General features: G+C 44.1%; 1 protein-coding gene across 4 annotated transcripts in view; it reads left to right on the top strand.

The window, feature by feature from the left end:
- Positions 1 to 25,154, top strand: part of LOC124555094 — a 246,868-nt gene that overhangs the window by 132,228 nt on the left and 89,486 nt on the right. The gene's annotated exons all lie outside the window — the stretch shown is intronic.

Below are 25,154 nucleotides of genomic sequence, written 5' to 3'. Positions count from 1 at the left end.
CGTGAGATTAAGGTGACACCTGGCCTGTGGAGTTCTTCCTTCTGCCTCTTCCAAAAGGACTCAACCACCCTGTGTCGTCTCTGCATCGGCAATACATGGCTGACCCATGGTTTTCTTTTGCATAATGAGCCACCCCCACTTAGGTTGTGGGGCCTCCCAGTCAGTAGCCCACATTTTGGTGGAATGCCCCCTTCTCTTGGCTCTGAGTACTAAGTACGGACTTCCCCGCACTTTACCTTTAATATTGGCATATGATTCCCGGATGGTGGAACTCATTCTCAATTTCATCCGTGAAAGTGGTTTTTATTTTCAGTTCTAAGGTTGTTAATCTCCCTCTGGAGTAGGGGAAGGGCGGTGAGGGTTGGGGTGTCCCCCACTGTAAGCTATGTTTGGAAATTCCTGACTCCCCTCCCTGGCCCAGATCCTCTTTTCTCTTCCTCTTAGTCTGTTTTTATCACTTTTTAGATTTGGTTAGTCTCCTTTTATAATACACAATTTTACATTTTAGTGGCTGAATGCTTTTAAATAGCAGTTGGTCTTGCCTGTACTGCATCAGGAGTAGGATATTCCCTGCCTCTAGCAAAGCCTTGGGGTTGTCCACTTGCTGACTTCCCTCCTTTTGTTTTCACCATTGACAACACGAATGCACTTTTACGTTTTTTAGCCTTTTACCTTTTATCATTATGACTCTTGTGAGATATAAATCTGTCCAAATGGATCACTTTTAAAACAAGGGACTGTTGACCTTGCTGTTTGGTCCCTTCAATCCCAATCAACCAGCCTGGACTCTATAATAGAACATTTTGCTTGGTATTTCGTCCAGGTGTCAGTGTTGGTCCACTGTCTGGTTGCTTTCTGTTTCTCAAACATTGTCTGAAGTGTTTCCCTTTATCTTTCGTTCCCTGTTGCCTGGAACCTAATAATGCCCCATTTAGCGAGTGAGAATTTGCCAGTGACCTTGCTCTCTGCCCCGTCCCGTCACGCCTCCAGGTGCACAACCAATCGCTCCAATGCTTATTGGTGGCTAGCCAATGTCATATACTCGCCCTTTTCAACTGTTTCTGGAGCAAGGGGCGATTCCCTTCCCAGTGGCGAGAAAGTGTCATCATTCCAGTTTTGAAATTGGGTAAACCGCCTTTTCAGATGGACAGCTATAATACAATCAGTTTAACTAATGCCCACATCAAGTTACTTGAATGTGTGGTGTGTCGACAGCTGTACTGGATCCTTGAACCCCGAGACCTTTTTGATGTGGCCCAGGGCGGTTTTCGCCAAGGCTGTTCTACTACAGATAATCTAGTCTACCTGCAATCTGCTATCTAAACAGCTTTTTCCCAGCATTAACAACTTGTTGCAGTCTTCTTTGATCTCCATAAAGCTTATGATACCACTTGATGCCAACACACCGTGGCCACTGTACATGAGTGGGGCCTCCTTGGCCCACTCCCCATTTTTATCAATAACTTTGCGTCCCATAGCTTCTCTCATTTACAGGCTGCAGGATAGTGGGGTTCCAGAGGGTTCTGTTTTTAAGTTTCCCTCTCTTTGCAGGGGCTATCAGAGGTCTGGTGGCAGCTGTGAGACCTACAGTGTCCCTCTCTTTGTATGGTGATGACTTTTGCATTTTCTTTTGTTCTTCCGTGATGGAAGCTGCTGAATGCAGACTGTAGGGAGCAATACATAGAGTGCACTCTTAGACTCTTACTTCTGGCTTTCAGTTTTAGGCTGCAAAGACCTGCATTATGCATTTCTGTTGTTGACATACAGTGCATCCTCATCTGGGTATGTACCTTGATGGTGAGCCCCCAATGTGGTGGACTCATGTCGTTTTTTTGGGACTGGTCTTTGATACCTGGTTGATGTGGCTTCCCAGTCTTTGTCAACTAAAGCAGACATGTTGGTCACACCTCAGTGTTCTTCGATGCCTCAGCAATATCGTATCTACACTGCTATGGTTCTACAAAGCACTGGTCCAGTCTCGTCTAGATTATGAAAGTCTCATGTACAGCTCAGCATCACTTTCTATGTCACAGATGCTGGACCCGATACACTGTTGCGAGGTATGACTGGCATCTTGGGCCTTTTGGACTGGCCTCATGATCAGCCTCCTAGTGGAGGCAGGGGTTCCACCGTTGCGGGTTCTGCCCCTACTGAAGTTGATTGCTTATGCATTATGCATCTGCTACTCCCCAAAGCACCCAAACCACAGTCTCTTCTTTCGAGTTACAGAGATCTTCCTCCCGTAACATGGCCCAGGTATGCGGCTATGATTGCCATCCACATCTGCTCCCTTTTTTCAGAACTCTAGCTTTCCCCTCTACCACCTCTTATCCAATCCCACTTATGTACACTTCCATTGTGCATCCACTTTCCACATTTCTGTCTTGATCTATCACAAGTTCCAAAAGACTTTGTTCTGCTTGAGGCCCTTTGCCACCATTGTTCTCCATTCTCAGCCCATTTCAGTGTTCAGAAGTAGTCTGTGACTTGATGGTTCCCAGTCATACTGGCTTTGCATATGTTCATGTGGGATGTAATGAACTTCCCTCCTTGCTGGATAGCTGCAGTGTTTCCATTGCAGAGTTGGTAGCCATCTCTAATGCCCTTGAGCATATCTGTTTCTACGCTGGTGAGTCCTTCCTCATCTGTAGTGACTCCTTGAGCAATTTACAAGCTCTTGGCCAATGTTAACCTTGCCATCCCTTGGTCTCGATTGTGGAGGATTCCCTTTTCTCCCTCAAACAATGTGGACACTCAGTGGTCTTTGTGTGGACCCCAGGTCGCTTTTGAGATCCTGAGGAATGAACTCTCAGACAGGCTGCCCAATTTGGCTACTGGCATGCCACCTCTTGATATCTGTATTCCAGCACTGGATCTTTGATTAGTGTTACACTTTCAAGTTCAGAGGATTTGAAATACGGAATGGTGTACCCTGACTTCTGTGGGTGATAAAGGCGACCACGAATTTGTGGAGGTCTTCCATGTGGGCCTTTCGCCAGAACTCCGTCTTCCTTGGCTGGCTCTGCATTGGCCATACTTGACTCATGGTCATGTCCTCCATTGTGAGGATTTGCCCCACTGTTGTTGTGGTGCCCATTTGACGGTGGTCCACATTTTGCTGGACTGGCGTAACCTAGCCACCTTGCAGCAGACTCATCTTCCTGACTCACTACCCCTGGTGTCTGAGCAGCTGACTTGGTTTTACAATTTATTTGTGAAGGGTTATTTTATCACTTTCTCTAAGGGGGGGTGCCTCAGCCTTGTCGGCCCATTTTGCGGTTGGTAGGACGCTCTACTGTCTCCTCTGCTGGCGTTTTCGTAATTCAAAATGAGTCACCTTCTTTGAACCTGTCTGCTAAGGACCCCTTACAGCAAAACTACAGTATGGTTTTAGGCAGTCACTGCATCTTGTAACTGTTCCTCAGTCTATGCACCACTTTCCTGCAGCTTTGCACATGTGAACATTCCAATAAAAATTGGAACTGAGTGACAGTCCACGAGCACTTTATCTACCACATTCTGCATCCCGCGGAGAAATATGAGTTAATGTGACAGGACCATGTTGACCATGCTTCGACTTGTTGGTGGAATTGGGAACATGCTGTTGTAGCTCCACCAAGTGTGTGCAGTGTGTAAGGCCAACACCAAATGAAACTTTCTTCCGCTATGCTAGGTAGTAGAAAAGACAGTATGAGTACTTATGGTGGTGCTTCTTATCATAAAAATTAGGAAGACTGCACATCATATGGGAACTGGAAGAAGGGTGAGGATTTTGCTACCACATTGCAGTGTGTTTTCAGACTGCATACAGGTATTGTAGTCTGAAGGTGATCTGCATCTCTCAGGGTGAATACATGTCTCATTATTTTGTATCATCCAACAGAGAAAAACTATAACAGCTCTGCTAACGTCACCCTGTAAAGAACTCGATAGGATATTACAGTGTCCCTCTCTTCTGATATACTGTCTGTGTGCTGGCATAGACCATATGTGATGATCCCATTAAATATACATGTATTAGCCCACTGGAGCAGGTGACCAGTGATCGAAGTCTTTTCCACAGAGCAGGGTCTAAAGTTTTGCTGCCCATACTCTAGGAGGACCATATCCCACAGACTGTCAATCACAAGATAGGATCCGTGTGTTGTTGTCTGATGCCTTTACCTTTTTTGCTGTAACACACACAAGCAGTGTGTGACTACAATCATTGTACACCTCCAAATATTTTGTTTTTCCGCCATGATTTTGAAGACTGTGTCAGATGCTAAACCGACAGTAACATGTTTCAATCCACTGGCTCTCACAGGAAGGTAGACATTGCGTGGTGTAAACTATGCTGCTCCCACAACACACAGGATGGTTGAAATAAAAGACAGAGGTGGTGTTTCCTACATGTAGTCCCACCTTCCACAGTGACAGGGCAGTAGATGTCTAGGTATTCCATCTCAAAGAGACCAACAGCGCTGATTCCACGTATTGCATCTATGTACACGACCACAGCTTCAGTGCTGGCTGTCACCAGAAGGTGTTGCTCCCACCAAACCTCTCTCCATCTCAAAGTAGTAGTGTCAATCACTCATTATGTGGTAATCAACAGAATACCAGTGTACAGATGGGGTGGAAAAGACCTTGTCAATATGGGACGATTTACTGTAATATGCACCACAGTTGCTAGTGCAATCAGTTTTACCAATTTCACCAGTTTTTCTGCAATTTCAATGCCAATGAATGACACATCAGCATGGTTCCCTACTCCTGTATCATAGCTAAACTACCCTTCACTACTTTGTGTGTACCATATATTAGAATGTGAATGTAGATGGATGACTTTGCAGTATGTTCTATTACAGGTTGGACATATACACCAAAGTATACCAGACAGTGTACAACACCAATGCAGTTAGGATTTCTTCATTTTTTTAAAACCTTTGATAATAGTGCAGAATTTATGATTACAATTTCCCATCTTTCCGTTTGTAGATGGGAGTCACAAAGTATACTTGCATTCAGAGGATAAAGTTGGAGATTGAAAAATACCCCTGATTGGCTCTGCGATACTGTCACCAATTGAATTTGCAACTGAAGTAGGAGGGTGCTATACCAATAACATTCCACATCTCATGAAGGAACAGAGCAAGCAGAGTCCATAACTGCTGTCGAGCGAAGACTGTTCCGAGTGCACAAGATCTCTCCAGATGGGTACACGTTGAGGGGGGTTAGAACCCCTTATCGGTGGATAATAGATATGAGAGTGTTTTGGTGATTTAACAGATGGTTAAGAAAGAATGTGATGTACGCATGAGGGAGTTCCAAATGGACAGAGTTTGAAGCATTTTACGTAAATCAACTGTGCTATCAATTCAGAAGTACTGTTCTTTTGTCTGGGGTCAGAACCAAGAAGGTATTGGCAAGAGAGAAATGGTCATAGAACATACTCCTAAGCCTACATGGTTCATCACTTAAACACACTATAATGTAAAAGCCATGTGGTTTCCAAACTATTAGTCATGTGAAGTGCAACACTCTTAATATTCTATTGCAGGACATACATGTCCAACATCTGGCATACATCCACCCTGAACGTTCTATATCCCACTCACTACTGTGATAAGTTTTAAGATGATAAAGCTCCTTCCTTCTACTACACCAGAGAAAAACATAGGTACTTCATGATACGTGCACAGTATAACTTACTGGTGGTGCATAGTGCCCACAGTTCACATCTGATTATGGTTGTGCAGTTATACTAGTTTGCATCAGTCCTATAAAATGATCATCAGCAGTGGAAGATGCATGTTACATAGAAACAGACAAATGCACAGCAGTGGTGTTTTACATGTGAAATTACAGGCTATGCTGCACTAAATCTATAAACAGTACAACTGGCAAGCAAATGTATCTACAGGGTTTGCAATACCTCAGAACCCCGTCACTAACTTTAGAGCCACTGCAATTATGAAACTGAAGATTCAATTTATGTCCATGATGTGGCAGAGAAATGGAGTACTTCACATATCTCTTTGTTTGTCTAGAGGAGGGTGTTGAAATTGGTTTTCCATCAATCCACATGATTCATCACATATGCATTGGAAGTCCTCTGCTGAGTGTGGTATGCAGAGGTTTGCTGTTAACAATTGGAGGTGTACTGTAAGTCACACAAAGAACATGCAGTTGTATACACATCGAATGTTAGTTATACCACACAACTGATGCACCCTGAGAGAACAACAGAAAAAAATGGATAAATGCATGCTAAATTACCCACTGCAACATCTCTCACCCTCTAGAATACATCATCAGTCTACCATTAAATCATATCTCGTTACAGCACCTCACAACTAATCACTCCATCTACTTTCTATCGTCATTTAACGTAGATTCATTTCAGTTTAGAGGCAGATGGTTCTCTTTTCCAGGAAAGAGTCAAAGACAGCAATCAACCTGCATGTATACCTATTACCTCAATATACATACAGCTGACTGTTGTTAAAACCATGGAATGGAGCGGTCTAAAGTTATGGTGATTCTCATGTATGACTGTGATGGTGTTATCCTAACGCATTATGTTCTTCCATGGCAGACCATCAATGCACAGTAGTACTGTTCATTTTTGGAGCATCACCTGGGACCAGCTTTGCGGAAGAAGTGAAAACACCTTCTGCACAACCCACACATCATTTTGCACGACAATGCACGGGTACATACAGTGCAAACTGTGGCTGCTCTGTTCGGTTGATGGGACTGGGAAGTACTATACCATCCACCATACTCCCCGGACTCAAGTCCTTGGGACTTTGATTTGATTCTGAACCTGTACGCTTCAGAACTGTTCCAGAGATTCGAAAGGCAGTAGACTGCTCCATTCACACCATCAACAGAACGGGCTCTGCTAACAGTATACTATGCATTCCACATTGCTGGCAACGGGTTCTACACAATGCTGGTGACGACTTTGAAGGACAGTAACAGGTGCAAACATGTAACTCTTTTGTATTAGTTGTGAATAAATAGTTGCCACAATTTAAGTTCCAACCCTGGTATAATAGTTAACATTTAATTCACCAGCTCTTTTTTTCCTTAAGAGCTACGAAATAACATTGCTTGACTGTATTGTGGTGGTACTTGGTCAGTACTTTTAGCAGTGGCGTAAAATAACATGTCATGCTGGTGTAACGCCGCTGTTAAGAAAACATATGCACTGCAATTATGGGTTGACAGGGTTGCAAAAAGGAGAAGGAATTTATAAGAACATATGTATCTATATATAAATCGTCAATTTACAGTATGTTCACATCATAAACGCCATATTTCATTCCTCTTGGTAGAGCCAGCCACATACACTCATGGCAGTCATTCGCCAGGTGGCCTTGCCTCCCACATATCCTGCAAACTGCCCCCTTGTATACTGATGTCACTCCAGGACATGGTAGCTTTTCCAGATTACATAGTGTGCATCTTATGGGATACAGGCCGCCATTCACCTCTCCCATATTGCCTCCAAATTACAGCACTGGATCACGGGCTGTAGCAATAAGAACAAAACCTACATATAAACAACAAAATGTCATTTAGTTGTTGTGGTCTTCAGTCCTGAGACTGGTTTGATGCAGCTCTCCATGCTACTCTACCCTGTGCAGGCTTCTTCATCTCCCAGTACCTACTGCAGCCCACATCCTTCTGAATTTGCTTAGTGTATTCATCTCTTGGTCTCCCTGTACGATTTTTACCCTCCACGCTGCCCTCCAATACTAAATTGGTGATCCCTCGATGTCTCAGAACATGTCCTACCAACCGATCCCTTCTTCTAGTCAAGTTGTGCCACAAGCTACTCTTCTCCCCAATTCTATTCAATACCTCCTCATTAGTTATGTGATCTACCCATCTAATCTTCAGCATTCTTCTGTAGCACCACATTTCGAAAGCTTCTATTCTCTTCTTGCCTAAAACTATTTTTCGTCCACGTTTCACTTCCATACATGGCTACACTCCATACAAATACTTTCAGAAACGACTTCCTGACGCTTAAATCTACACTCGATGTTAACAAATTTTTCTTCTTCAGAAACGATTTCCTTGCCATTGCCAGTCTACATTTTGTATCCTGTCTACTTCGACCATCATCAGTTATTTTGCTCCCCAAATAGCAAAACTCCTTTACTACTTTAAGTGTCTCATTTCCTAATCTAATTCCATCAGCATCATCCGACTTAATTAGGCTACATTCCATTATCCTAGTTTTGCTTTTGTTGATGTTCATCTTATACCCTCCTTTCAAGACACTGTCCATTCCGTTCAACTGCTCTTCCAAGTCCTTTGCTGTCTCTGACAGAATTACAATGTCATCGGCGAACCTCAAAGTTTTTATTTCTTCTCCATGGATTTTAATTCCTACTCCGAAATTTTCTTTTGTTTCCTTTATTGCTTGCTCAATATACAGATTGAATAACATCGGGGATAGGCTACAACCCTGTCTCACTCCCTTCCCAACCACTGCTTCCCTTTCGTGCCCCTCGACTCTTATAACTGCCATCTGGTTTCTGTACAAATTGTAAATAGCCTTTCGCTCCTTGTATTGTACCCCTGCCACCTTCAGAATTTGAAAGAGAGTATTCCAACCAACATTGTCAAAAGCTTTCTCTAAGTCTACAAAAGCTAGAAACGTAGGTTTGCCTTTCCTTAATCTTTCTTCTAAGATAAGTCGTAGCGTCAGTATTGCCTCACGTGTTCCAACATTTCTACGGAATCCAAACTGATCTTCCCTGAGGTCGGCTTCTATCAGTTTTTCCATTCGTCTGTAAAGAATTCGCGTTAGTATTTTGCAGCTGTGACTTATTAAACTGATAGTTCGGTAATTTATACATCTGTCAACACCTGCTTTCTTTGGGATTGGAATTATTATATTCTTCTTGAAGTCTGAGGGTATTTCGCCTGTCTCATACATTTTGCTCACCAGATGGTAGAGTTTTGTCAGGACTGGCTCTCCCAAGGCCGTCAGTAGTTCTAATGGAATGTTGTCTACTCCCGGGGCGTTGTTTCGACTCAAGTCTTTCAGTGCTCTGTCAAACTCTTCACGCAGTATCATATCTCCCATTTCATCTTCATCTACATCGTCTTCCATTTCCATAATATTGTCCTCAAGTACATCGCCCTTGTATAGACCCTCTATATACTCCTTCCACCTTTCTGCTTTCCCTTCTTTGCTTAGAACTGGGTTTCCATCTGAGCTCTTGATATTCATACAAGTCGTTCTCTTTTCTGCAAAGGTCTCTTTAATTTTCCCATACGCAGTATCTAGCTTACCCCTAGTGAGATAAGCCTCTACATCCTTACATTTGTCCTCTAGCCATCCCTGCTTAGCCATTTTGCACTTCCTGCCGATCTCATTTTTGAGTTGTTTGTATTCCTTTTTGCCTGCTTCATTTACTGCATTTTTATATTTTCTCCTTTCATCAATTAAATTCAATATATCTTCTGTTACCCAGCGATTTCTACTAGCCCTCGTCTTTTTACCTACTTGTTCCTCTGCTGCCTTCACTACTTCATCCCTCAAAGCTACCCATTCTTCTTCTACTGTATTTCTTTCCCCCATTCCTGTCAACTGTTCCCTTATGCTGTCCCTGAAACTCTGTACAACCTCTGGTTTAGTCAGTTTATCCAGGTCCCATCTCCTTAAATTCCCACCTTTTTGCAGTTTCTTCAGTTTTAATCTACAGTTCATAACCAATAGATTGTGGTCAGAGTCCACATCTGCCCCTGGAAATGTCTTACAATTTAAAATCTGGTTCCTAAATCTCTGTCTTACCATTATATAATCTATCTGATACCTTTTAGTATCTCCAGGGTTCTTCCATGTATACAACCTTCTTTCATGGTTCTTAAACCAAATGTTAGCTATGATTAATTTATGCTGTGCGCAAAATTCTACCAGACGGCTTCCTCTTTCATTTCTTAGCCCCAATCCATATTCACCTACTATATTTCCTTCTCTCCCTTTTCCTACGCTTGAATTCCAGTCACCCATGACTATTAAATTTTCGTCTCCCTTCACTATTTGAATAATTTCTTTTATCTCCTCATACATTTCATCAATTTCTTCGTCATCTGCAGAGCTAGTTGACATATAAACTTGTACTACTGTGGTAGGCGTGGGCTCCGTATCTATCTTGGCCACAATAATGTGTTCACTATGCTGTTTGTAGTAGTTTACCCGCACTCCTATTTTTTATTCATTATTAAATCTACTCCTGCATTACCCCTATTTGATTTTGTATTTATAACCCTGTATTCACCTGACCAAAAGTCTTGTTCCTCCTGCCACCGAACTTCACTAATTCCCACTATATCTAACTTTAACCTATCCATTTCCCTTTTTAAATTTTCTAACCTACAAAATGTCATAATGTTATTAATTTATCACCACAGGTCAGTACTTCTGTAAAAATACACCTGTAGTAGTTCTCTGTGAAGGCAGTGTAATGTAAGGTACTGCTCTTATGCAAAACTCGACTTTTTTAATGATAAAAAGAATTTACAAATTCTTATTGTCAGACTACTTCTGTCTGAATGATTGACTGCTGCTGGTAGTGCTTCGAAATGGATGAACATATAGGTGGTAAGTGACAGTGCACACCCAATCAAAATATAAAAATTAAAATTGCTAGAAGGGTGGGGGCCAAGCTAGCATGCCACGGGCCCATCAGTGTAATTCCGTTGGCCATGGGAAAGGAGGGTTCTGGATGCTAGCATCAGCGATTGTGAGAAATCTGATGCTGATGACCGCAATTTGGGCCAGAACCTGCAGTGATACTCTGTTGATGCCTTCTTCGAAACTTGGTGACCAATTTTGTATTTACTTCCCGGAATACCGAGTGCTTATTTTATCTTTAAGTAGCGCATTGGAGGAAATGAAACTCCTGCCTTGTCCCTTTCAGGTATTTATCAACTGCAGAGGTCCTATCAGCATAGTCTGCGTATAAACTGGCTGACAAAGTGGTAAACCGTAAAGGAAATGAAGATGGTGCGTGCACAAGTAAGACAATGTTGCCGACACATGACAGAGTTTAAAAAGGGCCTCATTTTATGTCTGCATTTCGCCAGGTGGTTGAATCATGCAGTATCTATATTTGTGCAGCATTCGTATGTGACAGTGATCTGTTATTGGACGGCATGGTAATATGAGGACAGGCATACTTGTAATCAAGACTCTGATCAGTCATGTCTGACCACCACAATGGAGGATCATTGTGCACGAAGCACATTGTAATTCCTTCACATCTGTTCCTGTCATTTGAAAACAGGTAAGGGACACCGTTATGTAAACTGAAGGTGGAGGAACTATTAATGTTGGCTGCATTGGGACCTTATGCGGAATCAGCAGTGACAAGTGAAAATGTGTGCCAGACGAGGATTCGAACCCGGGATCTCATGCTTACTAGGCGGTTGCATTAACCACTGTGCCATCCACACATAGTTGTACAGACTATCTTTGCATGCCCCTCAGTCGATCCACATTCCCACCTAGTGCCACCTATCTGCTGTCTCCATCCATGTCCTCCATGCTCACTTCTTTTAGATTCCCACAGGAGGCCACACTTAATTGTGCATCCCCAGTGAAGGTGGTGGATTCATTGCCCATTTAGATGAATCAGTTGAATATGAATGCATGGTGTTTCTTCTTTCAGACATGTCCAAAAGAACAGACACCACACATTCATACACTAAAGAGCTAAAGAAACTGGTACAGCTGTCTAATATTGTGTAGGGCCGCCACGAGGAGGCAGAAGTGCCGCAGCATGACGTGACATGGACTCAACTAATGTCTGAAATAGTGCTGGACGGAATTGACACCATGAATCCTGCAGGGCTGTCCATAAATCCGTAAGAGTACGAGGAGTTGGAGATCTCTTCTGAACAGCACGTTCCAAGCCATCCCAGATATACTCAATAATGTTCATATCTGGAGAGTTTGGTGGCCAACGGAAGTGTTTAAACACAGAAAAGTGTTCCTAGAGAAATGGAAGAGGATGTAGATGAAGATGAAATGGGAAACAGAGCACTGAAAGACCTGAGTGGAAACAAGGCCCCGGGAGTAGACAACATTCCATTAGAACTACTGACGGCCTTGGGAGAGCCAGTCCTGACAAAACTCTACCATCTGGTGAGCAAGATGTATGCGACAGGCGAAATACCCTCAGACTTCAAGAAGAATATAATAATTCCAATCCCAAAGAAAGCAGGTGTTGACAGATGCGAAAATTACCGAACTATCAGTTTAATAAGCCACGGCTGCAAAGTACTAACACGAATTCTTTACAGACACATGGAAAAACTGATAGAAGCCGACCTCGGGGAAGATTAGTTTGGATTCCGTAAAATGTTGGAACACGTGAGGCAATACTGACCTTACGACTTATCTTAGAAGAAAGATTAAGGAAAGGCAAATCTACGATTCTAGCATTTGTAGACTTAGATAAAAGCTTTTGACAATGTTGATTGGAATACTCTCTTTCAAATTCTGAAGGTGGCAGGGGTAAAATACAAGGAGCGAAAGGCTATTTACAGTTCGTACAGAAACCAGATGGCAGTTATAAGAGTCGAGGGGCACGAAAGGGAAGCAGTGGTTGGGAAGGGAGTGAGACAGGGTTGTAGCCTCTCTCTGATGTTATTCAATGTGTATATCGAGCAAGCAGTAAAGGAAACAAAAGAAAATTTCGGAGTAGGTATTAAAATCCATGGGGAAGAAATAAAAACTTTGAGGTTCGCCGATGACATTGTAATTCTGTCAGAGACAGTAAGGGACTTCGAAGAGCAGTTGAAAGGAATGGGCAGTGTCTTGAAAGGAGGATATAAGATGGACATCAACAAAAGCAAAACGAGGATAATGAAATGTAGTCTAATTAAATCAGGTGATGCTGATGGAATTAGATTAGGAAATGAGACACTTAAAGTAGTAAAGGAGTTTTGCTATTTGGGGAGCAAAATAACTGATGATGGTCGAAGTAGAGAGGATATAAAATGTGTACTGGCAATGGCAAGGAAAGCGTTTCTCAAGAAGAAAAGTTTGTTTACATCGAGTATTGATTTAAGTATCAGGAAGTCATTTCTGAAAGTATTTGTATGGAGTGTAGCGATGTATGGAAGTGAAACATGGACGATAAATAGTTTGGACAAGAAGAGAATAGAAGCTTTCGAAATGTGGTGCTACAGAAGGATGCTAAAGATTAGATGGGTAGATCACATAACTAATGAGGAGGTATTGAATAGAATTGGGGAGAAGAGAAGTTTGTGGCACAACTTGACTAGAAGTAGGGATCGGTTGGTAGGACATGTTCTGAGGCATCAGGGGATCACAAATTTAGCATTGGAGGGCAGTGTGGAGGGTAAAAATCGTACAGGGAGACCAAGAGATGAATACACTAAGCAGATTCAGAAGGATGTAGGTTGCAGTAAGTACTGGGAGATGAAGAAGCCTGCACAGGATAGAGTAGCATGGAGAGCTGCATCAAACCAGTCTCAGGACGGAAGACCACAACAACAACAACAACAACAACAACAACAACAACAGAGTCACTTTGTAGCAATTCTGAATGTGTGGGGGTGTTGCATTGTGCTGCTGGAATTGTGCATGTCCGTCAGAATCTGCAGTGGACATGAATGGATGCAGGTGACCAGACAGGATGCTTATATACGTGTAACCTGTAAGAATCATATCTGGGCATGTCAGGGGTCCCATATAACTCCAACTGCACATACCCCACACCATTACAGAGCCTCCACCAGCTTTAACAGACCCCTGCTGACATGCAGGGTCCATGGATTCATGAGGTTACCTCCACACCTGTACATGCCCACCCATTCGATACAATTTGCAACGACACTCGTCCAACCAGCCAGCATACTTCCAGTCATCAACAGACCAATGTCAGTGTTGACAGCCCCAGGCAAACATAATGCCTTGTGTCACGCAGTCATTAAGGGTACACGAGTAAGCCTTTGGCTCCCAATGCTCATAGTGATGATGTTTCGTTGTATGGTTCACACGCTGGCTCTTGATGATGGTTCAGCATTGATATCTGCAGCAGTTTGCGGAAGGGTAGCACTTGTGTCACGTGGAATGATTATCTTCAGTCATTTTGGGTTCCATTCTTGCAGGATCCTTTCCGGCTGCAACCATGTCGGATATCTGATGTTTTACTGGATTCCTGATATTCACACCACACTCGTGGAATGGTCATACGGTAATACGCCACTTCATCGATACCTCGAAGATCCTGTGTCCCATCACTCATGCGCCGATTGTAACACCATGTTCAGACGCACTTAAATCTTGACATCCTGCCATTAGCAGCAGTAACTGATCTAACAACTAGTTGTCTTATATAGGTGTTGCCGACCGCAACGCTATATTCTGCCTGTTTACATATCTCTGTGTTTGAATACTCATGCCCATACCAGTTTCTTTGGCGCTTCAGTGTGTATGGTCAGAGAGTAGCAGCAGCTGGAGTTGGAAACTACCATGCCATGAGTAGGCTGCCATTGACATGATAGCACAAATGATTGCATGTGGAGTGGTGTCCAGACCAGTGATCATCGACTGCTGATGACTGATGTCATGTTGGGTTCAGCGATGAATTGTGCTTCTGTGCTACCCAAAATGACCATTATTGGTGCGTGTGGTGGTGATGTCAGGAGAGGTCCGATTCTCAATGTTGTGGAGAGGCACAGCGGTGTTACTCCTGATGGTATGATGGGGATGCCATCAGGTGTGACTTCAGATCAAGCCTGGTAGTGAATGAAAGCATGACAGTACATTACAGACCTTTAGTGTCCTTATGTGCTGCCACCCATGTAGCAGTATTGTGGTGCCATTTTTCAACAGGACAATGGACGTCCACGTAAGGTATTTGTCTCTGCAAACTGTCTATATGATGTTGAGTTGCTCCTGTGGCTAGCGAGATCCTCAGATTTGTTCTCAGTAGAACATGTGTCTGACCAGTTCAGATGTCAGCTGTCCAAGTGCCAGGATGACGATTTACAAGAGCAGGGAGCGAGCTTGATTTAGGAGGATGCAGTGGCTTTATGACACACTTCCCAACCGAATCAGTGCATGCATCCAGGTCAGAGGGAGTGAAACATCGTACTGATAAGTGAGCTCGTTCTGCCAAGTTCTTTTTAAATTTGGCTCCATTTTGTAATCTTTGAAATAATATCACAAAACCTCTCAATTGTAAGTTCCATATCGCATCCTCTTCTGCTTCCTCCTCCTCCTCCTTCTTTTGAATGTTTCAATCTTTTTGCCAGACAGTGTATATTTATGCTCTAGGAATCAGTTTAAATTTGTGGCAGAGGTAGCCTACTTTTAATTGTTCCTAGTATTGCTGCTTTCCACTCCACCAGCTGTTGGAGCCCTAAGGGGCTCAGCATTCGTTTGGTGGCCCCAGGGTACCTGAGCTGGGGACTGGTAAGTGCCACCAGTTCCCTGTCACGGTAATCTCTGGGCATGCTTCAGCGACCACCATGCGGTGCGACAGTGCAACGTTGTGTGTCTCAGGGAATGGGGATCTTGGCTTGACTGCCTGGATCGCGAGAACGGAATAAACCTCTATAAAAAAAACCTCAATCTCAAGGTGTGCTGCACACTGATGGGATGCATGGCTGTTGAGGTGGAACCATCATTAGTAGGCAACCTCTGGGGAACTTGCCCACCTCAGTTGTGTAAGGCTTACTCAGGCACGTGGGGTTCTGTGTGAGTGGACCCTTATTTCCCTAGCTGCTCGTGGGACCGAGATGGAACCCTCAAAATCATTTTCTTCTCCCAGTGGGAAGGGTGTACTGCCTGGGAGTATTCACACCCATTCATACAAAAGAATGAGAGAAACTAGTTCTCCTGATAATAAGAATACTTTGGACTGCAGTAACAGGGCTCATGGACTTGTGAATAACAATGTGTATCTGGTGATAAAGAAGGAGGGGACATTTGAAAAAGTGTCCCCCTTTTATATCCACAAGGGTTTGGAAAGACTTGCTGGAACATTAAAAACGATTGCGTAGTGGTTCATTGTTGGTCGAAACTAACAGATGAAAGTTGGCGGAACTTCTTAAGAAATCGCAGAAACTGGGTGACTATGATATCGTTGTTGAGATGCACACCTCTCTCAACTCCAGTAAGGCTGTTGTCATGTGTCGAGATATCTGGACACAGACGAATTGAAGCAAGAATGGGCATCCCAGGGAAACGTCGCTGTGGAGCAACAAACGCACAGGAATAATGGAGCAACTGATAAGACTGCCACTTTTATTGTCACATTCAATTCTCCGACACTGTCTGAACATATTACGGCGGGGTTCTTTTGACTTAATGTTCGGCCTTACATTCCAAACCCTATGTGGTGCTATAAACGCCAGCTTTCGGCCATACAACCATGAGTTGTGGAGGTGAAGTGATCTGTGCGAACTGCGGGGAAAGCTGCTCATGACGCTGGGACTGACTGCCCATCACCTGCGATCTGCATCAACTGCTCTGGGAACCACCCAGTCTCGAGCCGAGACTGCCCCTTTTTGGTTGAGGAATGCAAAATACGGGAGATAAGTGACTAAGCAGATCCCCTATCCACCACAAGCACCTGTACCTGCACATGTACATGCCAAGGAAAAAAGAGTAAGGATAAAACAATACAGGCAGCTGCGCCAGGAAAGACCAACAACAGTTCCACAGCGAGCATCCAGAAGGTATAAGAAAAGCAGAGTGTATCTCAACGACCCCTTTCCCCCTCATCCTCGAAGGGATGGGGTGCAGGAAAAGGCTCACCATGTTTGGGTCAAAAGCTATGCCGAGTGCCGTCAGACATAATTCTTTCCTGTCTGACTGATGAGGAGGACATCATGGAGTTAGATGCCTCAGATCCACGCAGCCCCTCCACTCCCCCTCGCCCTTAAAGTGCTTCGCCTCCCCAGTGCAAAGATAGGGGTAAATTAAAACCGTACCGATGACATGGCTTCCATACTACAATGGAACATGAGTGGGTTCACGACTAATGTGGAGGAACTGAAACTCCTAGCACAGGCACGCCCCTTGTGCTTCTGTTTACAAGAAACGCATTTTAAAGATACAGACATTCATATGCTACAGGGATATACGCTATACCACAGTGACAACCTATCAGGGGAAATGGTCAAGGGAGGTGTTGCAGGGTTAATCACTAATGTGTACCACTCCTCTGCTCTTCCCATGGCTACTGAACTGTAAGCAGTTGCAGTTGAAATTCATGTGTGTCGAAGGATCACTGTTTGCTCACTGTATTTATCTGTGCAACATGGGTACTGGCACACATTTCTCTACTGCTACTGGGTCATTCTCAGCCATCGACCTCTGCTCAGTGGGAGGTCATTGACGACCTTCATTCCATGACCACTTACCAATCCGCCTTCACCTACTAAATGGCTCACCACCTGAAGTTAAGTCACCAAAATGGATAGTCAGCAGGGCTAACTGGATGCATTTCAGCCAGCTGGCTGTGTTCGAACACTGCAACTGTGTCAAAGGATGGGTGGACCACATCACATGAGTGATCCATAGTGCCGCTGATCTCTCCATGCTACAGTCCTCAGGACATCTTCGGAGGCGACCAGTACCTTGGTGGACAGATGAGTGCCATTCCGCGATCCGGGAAAGGCATGCGGTTCTTCGACATTTTAAATGCTGACCGACAGCAGACAACTGTAGGGACTTTAGAGTCGTAAGAGCCAAGGCTCGATGCATCATTAGGGAGAGTAAGAAAAGGTCATGGCAAGCGTTCCTGGACTCCATCAATCGTTCCACTTCGTCTATAAAAGTACGGGAAGCCACCCAGAGCATTTCCAGTAAACACAGCCGTTTACCGATAGCAGCAGTGCTGAAAAAGGGGCGCCTCCAAACAACAGCCAGAGACGTTGCTCAGACGCTGACCGAGCATTTTGCGCAAACTACTGTCAATGCAAGCCGGGATCTGGCGTTTCGTTGCTACTGTGAGACTGTAGAGATGGAAAAGTTGGACATCAGGTACAACAGTTCTGAGGCCTACAACTCCCCTTTCTCCATGTGGGAGCTCGAATCGGCACTGACTGACACTTAGACATTGCACTCGGTCACGACCACATCGTGTATTGCATGCTTAGACATTTCCCACGGGCGTCAAAGGAAACCCTTCTCGAATGTTTTAATCTAATATGGCAGACAGGCAACTTCCTCAACTCGTGGAGGGAGGCTATTTTGATCCCTCTCCTCAAACCAGAAAAGGACTGCACACGTCCCAGTAGTTATCAGAGTATCACCTTAACGAGCTGTACAGGAAAGACCATGGAGCGAATGGTTAACCGTCGTCTGGTCCGGTTGTTAGAGGCCAGGAAACTCCTTAGCCGCTCTCAGTGTGGATTCCGAAGATTTCGGCCCACTGTCGACAATCTGACCTTCTAGAGGCGGCCATTCAGCAGGCTTTTCTTCGTAAGCATCAGTGTATTGGCAAATAATTCGATGTAAGTAAGGCATACGATACTATCGGTGGACTATGGGTGCACAGTGATGGGTCAACAACGCCCTCATATTTGCGGATAATTGACGCTGTCCACTTCATTGTTCGGCTGGCCAAGGGTGCTTATCGGATCAGTCCAATACCCAATCTCTTTGCTGAAGTGGGAGAACCGCCACTTGACTGCCGGCGCCAGCTCCTCGTGGTGAGTCAGGCATGTAAGTTTTTTAGGACCAATGGTGGTGACACGCTGTCTGATCGATTTGAGCTGGAGAGTGGTGTTTCTCATGGTGGCGTATTAAGTGTTACCCTCTTTGCCATAGCTATCAACAGTATCTCTTCAATGGTAAGGAGTCCTGTACAGTTGTCCTTATTTGTGGACGATTTTGCTGTTTTCTGTTCCTCTTCCAGTGATGCGATGACGAGTCAGTTGCAACTGTGCGGAGGTTATAGGAGTGGGGTGCAGAGACGGGTTTTCAGTTTTCTGCGGATAAGAGTGTGTGTGTGTGTGTGTGTGTGTGTGTGTGTGTGTGTGTGTGTTCATTTTAATCGTTCTCGTCGTCTTTTTGATTTACCTGCCTTGAATATGGAGGACACCATCCTACATCTTAGAGACACAGTGCGGTTTCTGGGCCTGATTTTTTATTCCATATTGTTTTGGTTGCTACAGGTCTTGGGGAGTGGACAGGTCGCATCTCGTTTTATCAGGCTTTCATGCATTCACAGCTGGACTATGGGTCCATAGTGTATGGGTCAACAAGGCCCTCTTATTTGCGGATCATTGACGCTGTCCACTATGAGGGGATTCGGCTGGCCAAGGGTGCTTATCGGATCAGTCCCATACCCAGTCTCTTTGCTGAGGTGGGGGAACCGCCACTTGACTTCCGGTGCCAGCTCCTCATGGTGAGTCAGGCATGTAAGTTCCTTGCAGCTTCAACTTCACCCGCACACCATACTGTCGTTAGTCCACCTCTGAAGCGCCTTTTTTCTAACTGACCACGAGCCACGATGCCATTTTGGATCCGCATGCAGCATGTGCTGGAGTCACTCAGCGTGGAGCCAGTACGACCCCAAATCCAGAGTTTTAACCTTTTGCCGCCCTCGTTACTGGAGAGGCCCAGGCTGATTTTAGATTTGGTGCAGTACAGGCGAGATAGCACTTCTGCTTCCGTTTTTAATGTGATATTTTCTGAAATTTTATCTGAGCACCACAACCTTGTAGCTGTTTTTACGGATGGGTCTAAGCAGAGGACGCCATTGGTTGCTCTGTCGTTTTCCCGGATCGTGTCCTCAAGGTCAGACTGCCTCCAGAATTTACTATCTTCAACGCAGAATCACATGCGATCTTGTGGGCCCTAGAGCAGATGAGACATTCGCCCAGTGTTAGATTTCTCGTCTCTTCAGATTATCTGAGCGCCCTTTACTCGCTCCAGTGTTTGTACCCAGCAGATAAAGTAACCTAGAATATCCAGGATGCCCTCCTCCAACTACAACAACTGGGGAAGGAGATGTTTTTCTGCTGGGTGCGAGGGCATTTGGGGATTGCGGGGAACGAAAGGGCTGATCGAGTAGCCAAGGGATCGTGTCGTGATCCTCTGGTATTTTGTAGTGCTATCCCCCTGCATGCTATCACCTCGCTGTAGAGGTACAAAGTGATACGTCGATGGGAAGACAAGTGGCTGGAAGCGACAGACAAGCTCCGTGTCGTCAAGCCCACAACTCGGAGGTGGAGTACTTCCTTCCAGCCATGTTGACGGGACGAAGTCCTCCTTACTCGTCTTCGCTTAGGCCACAGCCCTATAACACATGCTTTTTACTCCAGCGAGAGGAACCTCGAATGTGTGGTGCTTGTGGCATGCAAAAAACGGTGCACCACATTTTATTGGACTGTATTTTTTTTGCTGACCAGCGGTCTGCGGCGTAATTGCCAGCGGATCTGCAGTCTATTTTATGTAATGATCAAACGAATGTGGTTCGAGTTTTAAAGTTTTGTGAATTTTCCAACGTTTCTAACAAGATTTTAGGGAGATGTTTTTAATGTGTCAGTAGGGTGTCTGGCTCACCTAAGTTTTATATAAGTGGTCAGCCAGTCACATTTCCCTGTGCTTTTCTTTTAGCTCTTCTATGTTTTGTTTTCTATTGTTTTAATTTCTTGATTAGCTATCTTCCCTCATAATTGGTTTCAGTGCATGCAAGATGGAATGACTATGTAGTCATTTCGAGTGCACGCATGTACAAAAATTGTAGTTCATTTCCACATTTATTTGTTTTAATAAGTGTAAGGGCGCTGTCTACCTCGCCGTTGGGCGCCCGCCTATGTGATACACACACACACACACACACACACACACACACACATACACATATTCTCTCTCTCTCTCTCTCTCTCTCTCTCCGCTGTTGGAGCACAAAAGGTGTGACTGCTGGGACACTTCTGTGCTGTGCAAGCTGTTATTTGCCTGATTCTGATTTTTATCTGTACTTTCCCTGCAGGACAGATGCATAAGGAAACCTAAATAATATTCAGTTCCTCCCATAAGAATGTTTATAAACAAGTGTCCTACGAGATCTGTGTTGTCTTCCATTAAGTGTATGCTAGTTAAGATTTTTCTACATTTCTGTGTCGCATTCTCGCCAGTCTGCCTTGCTCTGTATGCACTCATTGTCCCCTTTTAATTCAATCTGATGAGTCTCATACAGACCGTACTTGAATACGGTACTGTTGTAATGTATGCTATAAGTATTTTGTGTATAATATCATTTGCAGACAACCTTAAGTTTTCCTAGTATCATTCAATTGAGATACAGCCTACAATTTGCCTTGCTTACAACTGGTCTTACGTGGTCATTCCACGTATATCAATACACGTTGTTATTCCCAAACATTTGGAGGACATGACTGATTTAGTTGTGACTCATTAATCTTTTAGCTAGAGGATACACTCTTTTTCGTTTCGTGAAGAAGCAACTTTGCATTGTTCTATATTAAGAACTAGTTGCCAGTCTTTGCACCAAACTAATATTTAACGTGCTGTTGTTGTAATTTTTACCATATAGAATTCTCTGATTGCTAACTCTATCGTCTGTGAAGAGCCAGAGACTGCAACTAATACTGTATGTTTAGTTATGGATGTAGAATATGAACAAGTACTGTCTTATTACTAACTATTTAAAAGCTGTTAGCCCGTCGTTGCCTATTACTCTCTCCTGGGGCACACTAGATATAACGTCACTGTCTGTAAATGACTTCTCATTCAAGATAACGTGCTGTGTCCCGTCCCTCAGGAAATTTTGGACCCAGTCACGAATCTGTTTATACGTCCAACAGAAAAGTATTTTCTTTGGAGAAATGCGTTGTTGTTTTACTGAATAAAAAGCATTTCAAAAATTTCGAAACACCGAATCATCTTGGTTTCCTCTATCCGAGGCACACAGAAAATTGTGTGTGGAGGACACGTTTGGAGTTTCACCGTATCAATGTTTTTGGCAATGCTGTTTTCAGTGAAGGATGTAAATTTGTTCTAGATCGATTATGATGTTTGAACTCAGAATACATTCCAGTACTCTACATCGAATGATGTGGTATGGGACGGTAGGTCTGCACAACAGTTCTATTTCATTTTTCGTAGGTGATTGTGATCTTTACTCTTTTTCTTCGTGGCAACATATCTCTGTTCAAGGGATCTGTGATAAATCATTGTCAACAGCATGGCAAATTCACCCAAAAATTCTGTATAGAATTTGGCAGGACCATGAGGCAATACTGAGTTTAGTGTTTTGAGTTGCTTCCCAACACCCCTCATTCGGGAGGACGACGGTTCAATCCCGTCTCCAGCCATCCTGATTTAGGTTTTCCGTGATTTCCCTAAATCGTTTCAGGCAAATGCCGGGATGATTCCTTTGAAAGGGCACTGCCGATTTCCTTCCCCATCCTTCCCTAACCCGAGCTTGCGCTCCGTCTCTAATGACCTCGTTGTCGACGGGACGTTAAAACAACACTAACCTAACCCTAACCCAACACCCCTAGTACTGGTTGATATGTCAGTCATAGTAGGGGCATGGCTGTTGAATGATTGCATTATTTCTTGATTTTCCTTTGTGAAGGAACGTTTAAGTACATAATTCCGTTTTCTTTTTCTTGTTTTACCATTTTATGTTTAAATTTCTGCCTCCTTTAAAAAATCTCTTGATACTGCTTTTGTGGCACTGACTGTGTTAACATGTGGCCAAAATTTCTTGAGTTTGTGATAGATGCCGTTGTAATATTTGCTTTGTTAAAGGTTTACGCATTGCCCTTCTGATAACTGACAAGGAGAGAACGCCTACTCGTCATCACCCAATACGTCCAAATTCATGATTCAGGTAGGGCGTGGTGAAACAAGAAAGTGCCTCAAGTGGAAACTTCAGATGGTCTAGCGTTTAGCAAATAAAAGGAATTTTGATACGGATCTATCACTATGTGCACCTTATCAATTGTCCCTGTAACAGTGTGTTTAGGAAGCGGTGTTTGGCTCAGAAAGAAAGAGCAATGTTTCCAAACATTGATTGGACTGAGATTTGGAAACACATTAGTTCTAATGTGCTCACGTCTAATATAAAAACGTCATGGTAAAAGAAAGTTAACAATATAGTTCGCACCAATGAAAGACTGTACGCAGTCGGACTCTGTGGATAAAAATTATGTCAACAGTGCCGTCTAGTGGACATAATAATTCATAGATACACTTGCAGCGGTCACATGAATAGTCGGAAGTGGATCCGAGAGCAAATAGCTCTGATTACAAGGACATCCCCTGAGATTATATCGCTGTCATTGATACACAGGGCCGGCCAGTGTGGCCGAGCGGTTTTAAGCGCTTCAGTCTGGAGCCGCGCGACCGCTACGGTCGCAGGTTCGAATCCTGCCTCGGGCATGGATGTGTGTGATGTCCTTAGGTTAGTTAGGTTTAAGTACTTCTAAGTTCTAGGGGACTGATGACCTCAGATGTTAAGTCCCATAGTGCTCAGAGCCAATTTGATACACAAGCCTGAAGCACGCTAGTTCCCAGAGGCAAAAAATAACACTGCGTACTGCTTGCTGGGAAATTTTGTTAATTACGTCATTAACAAACTAGGACCCGACAGCACCATAGAGTTCAAGATACACATGCTGTGTGAATACTACAAAATTAGAAGGTATTCGAATGAAAAGAAAAAGTTCGGTAATATGTTAAAATTATATTTGAAAGAATGGGCATTGGTTAATATAAAAAAGAAGACTGTGTTGACAGTGATGTATTGTAGTTACCTTAAGGATATTATTTAAATTTGTACTGCAAATTTTTGATGTGTCATCTTTTTCTACTACAGAAAGTAGTTTTTGAAATTTCATAAGCTAAGGTACAGAACTTACGTGACAGTCAGATTGTGTGTTTAATAGTGTCAAAACACAAAACATTAAAGCTGCATTATTGGTTTATAGTATAAATATGAAAATTGACATTTTTTATTGAAATGTCTTTGGAAATGTGTGGCAAGGTCTTATGGGACCAAACTGCTGTCATTGGTCCCTAAGCTTACACACTTCTTAATCTAACTTAAGCTAAGGACAACACACACACCCATGCCCGAGGGAGGACTCGAACCTCCGACGGGGGGAGCGGCGCCTTAGACCGCGCGGCGGAAATAATGTCTTCATCGATTGGTTAAAACCATAAGATTGTATCTGCTATAATGTAATATTCAATGGCAGGAAAATTACCCTGTTCATTTTTGCACTGTATTGTTTAAGTCAGTTTTCCAGTGAAAGATGTATTATATAGTTCTGATCACTTTGTAACGCCGGAAATGCATATCCTTCTATTTCCATCTATTGTACTGTAATTTTTTTTCCTTATTTTGTTACCTGAAGATATGACATTTCTGTGTGTTCATATACTGTAATTGTTTTACTATATATATATATATATATACTCCTGGAAATGGAAAAAAGAACACATTGACACCGGTGTGTCAGACCCACCATACTTGCTCCGGACACTGCGAGAGGGCTGTACAAGCAATGATCACACGCACGGCACAGCGGACACACCAGGAACCGCGGTGTTGGCCGTCGAATGGCGCTAGCTGCGCAGCATTTGTGCACCGCCGCCGCCAGTGTCAGCCAGTTTGCCGTGGCATACGGAGCTCCATCGCAGTCTTTAACACTGGTAGCATGCCGCGACAGCGTGGACGTGAACCGTATGTGCAGTTGACGGACTTTGAGCGAGGGCGTATAGTGGGCATGCGGGAGGCCGGGTGGACGTACCGCCGAATTGCTCAACACGTGGGGCGTGAGGTCTCCACAGTACATCGATGTTGTCGCCAGTGGTCGGCGGAAGGTGCACGTGCCCGTCGACCTGGGACCGGACCGCAGCGACGCACGGATGCACGCCAAGACCGTAGGATCCTATGCAGTGCCGTAGGGGACCGCACCGCCACTTCCCAGCAAATTGGGGACACTGTTGCTCCTGGGGTATCGGCGAGGACCATTCGCAACCGTCTCCATGAAGCTGGGCTACGGTCCCGCACACCGTTAGGCCGTCATCCGCTCACGCCCCCAACATCGTGCAGCCCGCCTCCAGTGGTGTCGCGACAGGCGTGAATGGAGGGACGAATGGAGACGTGTCGTCT

The sequence above is a fragment of the Schistocerca americana genome, chromosome X (genome assembly GCF_021461395.2).
Source record: "Schistocerca americana isolate TAMUIC-IGC-003095 chromosome X, iqSchAmer2.1, whole genome shotgun sequence".
NCBI classification, from domain to species: domain Eukaryota; kingdom Metazoa; phylum Arthropoda; class Insecta; order Orthoptera; family Acrididae; genus Schistocerca; species Schistocerca americana.
Note: the sequence above shows the minus strand (reverse complement) of the source record. Positions and strands in the feature narration are given on the sequence as shown.